Source organism: Amblyomma mixtum, chromosome 5 (genome assembly GCF_055824585.1).
Source record: "Amblyomma mixtum isolate Tamu chromosome 5, ASM5582458v1, whole genome shotgun sequence".
Taxonomy (NCBI): domain Eukaryota; kingdom Metazoa; phylum Arthropoda; class Arachnida; order Ixodida; family Ixodidae; genus Amblyomma; species Amblyomma mixtum.
The window spans coordinates 110,097,143-110,104,146 of NC_143016.1; positions in this window are offsets into that span (position 1 = coordinate 110,097,143).

A 7,004-nucleotide genomic window follows, 5' to 3' on the forward strand; every position below is an offset into this window, starting at 1 on the left:
CAGCTACTCCGCCTCCTCTCTTGCTGCCAGTGACGGCTCACTGCCGCACGTGGTATGCTTATCCGACGCACAGCTGAGCTTCGCGTTCCTCAGAGTGTAAAAATAAAAATTGCGTACAAGAGAAGACAAACGTAACGAGAGGATAAAAGGACAGCATGATCGCTATACGCTCCATTTTTATTAAATACGTGCACGCGATATACGTGTGTTGGCAGTAAACCCGGCCAGTTCTTCAACAGTGCCACAACAGTTTTGAACGGACGGCCGCAAGGTGGCCTCTGAAGAAGCGAAACAGCCGATAATACGTACATGCGCACAAAGTTCTTGTCGATTTCGTCCTGTTTCAAATGTGGGGCTCGTTGTACGAGGCGCTCACTTCCCTACCCCTGTATGCACAAAAGATTGATGAGAGCCTCAGTTCTGGCAGTCTTTGATGCCGTTTGAGAGGGTTATTTCACGGCTGCCACCCTCACCGTTCGATCGCTTTCTAGGCACTTGCGGTAATACACGACGTTCTATGGCCGCAGCTATGGACGAGGGTGGCACTGGTGAACACACTCAAGGTTCGGTTACACGCAAACATAAATACCCCCTAAAGCAGAAGTTTGGACAGCCGTCGTCGTAGTTTAGTTGATAGAGCACCGGACGCGACAAATGGAGATAGTGGGTTCGGATAACACTGGCACCATGCAGTTTTTTTTTGTCTACGTTCTAAACAGTTATCTTTGACGCCTAAAATTAGTACACTACTAACCCCCTATTCACCAATGCCACAAATTAACAGAAAAACACAATTCCTCTGTGCTTTCCTTGGTTTCAGTGACTTCGTTCGGTTTTATAGGGCTTAACGTCCGAAAGTGACTCAGGCTATGAGGGACGCCGTAGTGGAGGGCTCCGGAAATTTCGACCACGCTGGGGTTCTTTAACGCGCACTGACATCGCACAGTACACGGGCCTCTACAATTTCGCCTCCATAGAAATTCGACCACCGCGGCCGGGATCGAGCCCGCGTTTTTGGATCAGCAGCCGAGCGCCATAACCACTGAGTCACCGCGGCGGCCCCGTTTTGGTGACTGTTGGCTTCCTTCATATGTAAGCGTAACAGTGGTCCTCTCTGCGTGCACTTGCCGAGCTAGCTTATGAAACACTACACTTCGCCACTGACTGGTGTGAAATGACCCGCGGCCTGCAAATCTTCCCTTCTTTTCAAGGAGTGGAGTAGTCGCGCATGGCCAATTTACGACGCCCAGTGGTTCGATGGCTGTCGCGAACAGCGCCAAGGAAGAAAAAGAGACAGAGAGAGATCAGAAAAAAGTTATTGAAGGGGACACCAAAGCTCCGCCTTAATGGTATGACGCGATAGCTTTTTGGTTTTGGTGGGGTTTGACGTCACAAAGGGACTCAGACTATCAAGGATGCCGAAGTGGAGGGCTCCAGAAATTTCAACCACATGTGGTTCTTTAACGTTCACTGACATCACACAGTACACCGGCCTCTAGCATGTCGCCTCCGTCGAAATGCGACCGCCGCGACAGGGATCAAACCCGCGTTTTTCGAGTCAGCAGCCGTGCACCATAACCACTCAGCCACCGCGGTGGTTTGTATGGCGGGATAGCGTAAACGGGTTAGTGCCCATATATGCCGAATTCGTCATTCTCTACTTTACAGTCATGTATATCCCTGGGGGTCCTCATACCACTCCATGGAGCAGTGGTGCAGCGGTTAAGCGATTCGGCACTGCCCTGCGATGGCAGGTGCTGTCACTGGTGGGCTTGCGAGACGAAGGTTGCTCTTCCCGAGCGACCAGTCATTATTTTAACTGCCAACTGTCACGGTGGGCAGCTTGCTCACTATCAGGTGGGCAGGTTGCGATGACGCCACAGGGTCACGTGAGCTAAGTGGTCTACCTCCTTTTGGTTGGCACCTAGTAGGTGCCATCTATAGGTGGCCTACTTGGGTTGCTTCTCTGGAGATTTTTACGTGGATTTTTCGCTCATGGTCAACGACGGTGACGCCCACGACGACGTCAGAACTTCTTAAAAGAACGTCTTGCTGGGCAAGTTGGTAACTGTTCATCTTTGGTTATAGGCGCGAAAAAAGACAGAACACAAGACAGAAAGACGGGACATGTGACGGGACGTGTCACAGATCTTCTGTGACACGGGCTCCTTGACACTATTGCTTAAAAAAGTGTAACGTAAGTTGACTAGGCTCAGTTAACTCAGGTTACTCAGTCTAGTTACCTACCCTGCCCTGGGAAGCTAAGGACTGAAAGGACGAAAGGAGAGCAGAGCAAAGGAGGTGAAGCGCACACACGGCCCGGTGCAATGATGCAGTATAAGGCCAGCCGACTTTAGTTTCTACCGTAGCGGTTAATGGCTTTGACAGCGTCGAACAGCAAAGGCACTGCCCATATATCTGGGCTTCTAAAAATAGTATGACCTCATCAGGGCCAAGCGTGGGACTTTGAACCGATGAGATTGGTGAGGGGCGTGTCTGAGGATCTCAACGCATGTGCAGCAGCATTTTAATGGTGGCGACACAGAGCACTCGTGGCAGTGTTTTGGCGACTACAGATGCCACAGAAACTTAACCTGCGCCCGTCGTCTTTGAAAATGGTAACTGCGTTCGACGAAGCCTATATGTGCAAAACTTATGCCCCTGTATGACTAGCAAATTTAATGTCATTCACATCGAATGACATTGGCTCCTAATGTCATTAATCGGCTGCTACACGGGAACATTTAATGTCATTAGGTTCGAATGTCATTCGTAATCGAATGAGTTTGGGGACCTAATTCGCATTCGATGTCGAACCGAATGCCTACTCTGGACACTAGATATGCAGCAGAATCAAGCGCCGCGAAAAAATAATGAGCGCGCTGCCAAAGCTAGAAAATGTATTTATTTAGTTCTGCTAAAAAAATGTTAATTTTGATGTGAACCTGTTCACACTAGACTCTCTTGTGGATAGCTATTACTCTCGGTCTCAGCAGCAGCCAACGCAAGCGGCGGGCGTGAAGCAGGGCCTTTCTCGCGACCGTCGATCATTCTGGTTTGTATGTTTCTTGCCGGTTGGCGTTGCATGTTCGTTCAGCTCGGAAGTACTTAAAGATGTAGCTGAGCAGTTTACCTTTTGGAAGTCATTTCCACGCTCCGCGCTCCTGCGCAGGCCGCCGTGTCAGCCATTTTTTGTTTGTTTACATTATAGTGAACTAGAATACTATTATAGTCAACTAGAATACTACGAACGAGAGTATTCTAGTACACTATAGTTTACATTTATCGAATACGTGGTTGACTTTGTACTTGGCTTGGCTTCTGATGGCTAGAGTGCTGCACAATGGCCGGAAATGATATTTTAAGCTTATAATATTGCACAGAAATGTTCTCACCCGCTCTTGAAACACTACACAACAATTTAAAACATCTTCATGAGCGCTGACGTCTTTCAATTGTACTATTTTTTTTTCACTGTTCGCCACTGCCATCATTTTTGTAAGAGATCGGTATACCGATCCTTATTTATTATACAAAAAAAAATTTCCAGGGTGGTTCCCTACTGGTCCAGGAGTCCACGGGCTTGTGCTCCACGTAAAGCCCGATCCACCAGCCATTTCTGGCCGGCGGGCTGAGCGGTCCGTAAAGCAGCCTCCCAAGAAGAATGAGTGGGATCGGGGATGGGGGGTACTGCCTTTGGGGAAGGACATTCCCAAAGGTAGTGGAAAACGTCGTCCACTGCTGGTTAAAACGGACAACGGCGAAGGCGACGGCAACGCCACGAAACGCAGAAACGGGCGCCAAAGTCTGCGCTCTAAGGAAACTGTGTTGTGATAATTGTGATAAACATGTGAATGTGAACACAGAACAGTGAGTGTGTGAAAAGAAACCGCTGGAGGGAGCCATTAACGATATCGCTTCATGCCCTTAAGCCCTAAATTAAAGGCGAAGCATAAGCGTCTCTTAAACTTCTTTTTCTGGAAGGGCTATCAATGTTGCCTGTAAAGTTCTAGTTATAGGCCGAGGTTTTTTGGGGTTTAACGTCCAAAAGCGACTCAGACTATGAGGGACCCCGTAATGGAGTGCTGCGGGTAATTTCTGCCACATGGGGCTCTTTAGCGGGTACTGAGACCTCACTGCACACGGGCCTCTAGCAGGTATTTAGTGATTTAGAGGTTTGAAGTTCGATGGTTTGTGCCGTTCATAATGACATTTTATCGTCTTTGTTTAATTTTTTCGAGTGTTTGGAACACCCTGATCGCTTTAGGCTGTAGTTCTGTAGCATTTTATCAGAGGTGTGGAGTGAAACATCGTAGTTGCGATCTTTCTACGATGGTGCCCGATGTAGTAATTGACGGGCAGGGTCGTAGGAAAGTTCATGCCCCGTACCCCTTGGTCTCCAGAGGACCATATTATGACAGCGGTTTCAAAGTCCGTAACCTTGTGGATCTTGACGGCTTGCTCGCCGACCCGACACTTGATGTAGTTTCTAGGTCATGACTGCCTGAGGATGTGCCCAGATGGCGATGGCTATGGCAACTTCCTCAGCAATCGTAAAGTGTCTGGTTTTGATTGACGCGGAGCCTATTAGTCGACCACCTGGATCGATAGCTACCACATTACAGATGCCATGAACTTGTCCGTCTGCGTCTGTGAAAGCTTCTTGAGAAACTCAGATACTATTCTTCTCGGCTACGATAAGGAGAGCGGGTGTACAATCAAAGACGAGAGAAAACTCATGTCAACTCCGGACCAAGAATATGCATCCTACTTACAACAAGGACAGAAGAGAAGCTGGAGCAAAATACATTGAAAGAAATGAAATACGTACCCACGAACGCAGACGGGAATACGAGCGGGTGCTGGCGTAGGCCGTGAAAAGAAGAGGAAGTTGGCGAAAAAGACGCGGGTTTTTGGCGTTTTTAGAGCTTTTGGGACCTTTTGCAGAGTTTTTGGCAATTGGTTTGGCTCTTCTTCAAATTCTGAGGCATGTAGCACGGGTTCTTATCCTTGCAGACTGCCTTTCAGTTTTAGTGTCTCACCAAACTTCCGGCACCTCTCTATTGAATCGTTCCCTTAGGTTTTTTGTTCCGCGCACAGTCAGGGAGGTCCGCTTTGTCTGGGTACCTGGGAGGTGGCTGATTTATTGGCAAGGTCAGCTCTCACTGCCCCTGTAATATATACCGCACCTCACCTCATTCTGTTGGAGACTAACTGTTTCCAGCGATTCCAACATATATCAACCAGCTTGGGTGATACGTTGCTGAATACCGTGGATTTTCAACATCTAAAGTTCCCATGGAATGTCAGATCTAATAAGTCAAGGCTGTGTGAAGTGTCCATGACAATTTTGAGATGCAGAATCCCCCCCCTAAGCCCTCAATTTGTACTTATGCAGATGCGGGTTCGCTACGACAAACCTTTGTAACTCATGCGGAGAAGTCGAACCAATAGAACATTTTGTCCTTTCTTGCCGGCGGTTCGAATTTCAGAGAAAACAGTATTTGGAGGTCCCTCTTTCGAGGTCAGGACTCCCTTTGTCTCTACCAGTTCTTTTCTCGTTTCGTGCGAGTGCCACGGGATTCTCGTTAAGCAGTATTTGCGGCTACCTTCATGATTATATTATTGCAACTGGTCGATAACTCTGTTAACTCCATATAAAATTGGTTGGTTGGTTGGTTGTGACTGAGAGATGGATGAAAAGGAAAAGTGCACGGGCCTGCCGACTGACTCAAGCCGAGCCACCACCGCTGCCACGGGCAGATAGAAGAGAGTTGAAAGTTGGTTGGTTTATGGGGTTTAACGCCCCAAAGCGACTAAGGCTATGAGAGACGCCGTAGTGGAGGGCTCCGGAAATTTCGACCACCTGGGATTCTTTAACGTGCACTGACATCGCACAGCACACGGGCCTCGAATTTCTCCTCCAAAGAAATTCAACCGCCGCGGCCGGGACCGAACCCGCGTCTTTCGGGACAGCAGCCGAGCACCATAGCCACTGAGCCACCGCGGCGGCAGAGTTGAAAGATAAAAGGAAAGAGCAAAAGAGAGAGTAAAGACGCGCGTCGCAACAACCGCGTCCGCCGGAGCGGACGCTGGCCGAAAAAAAAACAGATACACGGCCGTAGCCCGAAGGCTGCCGACCTCGTCACCTCCTCTCCCCATATAAAATTCCACCGCATGTCCAAAAAGTGTATTTTGTTTTCTTACTGGTATTTCTAATTTGTTTAATTTATTTAGAATTTTAACAATTCATATATATTTTCTAGTTTCAGTCATTCTACTATTCTACTCAGTTTTTTTTACGGCACATATACTTTTTTTTTATTCGAGCTGTTTGCCATTAAGCATAATGAAAAAGGGAAAGAAAGTTATAAAAAGGAGTGCAAACAAGCCTCGCTTATAAAAGCGGCAAAAGTTCGCTATAAAGCGGTTATCTTGAGTCTACTTGCGATAGTCGCCTGCAACGTCCCATCGCAGGTTTACCTTTCTTAGGAAGCGTCGTCTCACGGAAGCACCTATACTTCCTTGTCATTCACCACCGTACCTTGGCCAATCCCACCGCGTGGGCATGTGTCATTTTCATATGGTGAAGAAGAAGAAGAAGAAAACGCGGAAGGCGCTCTGAGAGCGAGAAGAAGAAACAGAAGAAGATGCCGCTAGGGCCCCCGCTACGCTGTCTCTCCTATGACACGGACTTCAGCTTGCAGTTCACCCTGTGCCCGGAAGGCTCCAACGGAGGAAACCATGCTGCGTTCCCAGCGGTGGCTCTGGAGGAAGGCAGGCCGTTGCTTCGACTGCTTGACCTGCGTGAGTGTTTGGCTGCCTGAATACGCACAGTCGATATTTTACAGGTTGATCAGTAAGAAAGAAAGCGCATATTGAAAAGCTCCGCACTGATGGAAAACTTGGGGAATCGGAACATTGTAAGTGCATGGTCAGGGTGCTGCCACAGCGAATTTCAGCCCGGTAGTGAGCGGTTAAAAAGAGTCAGGTATGCACCAAGT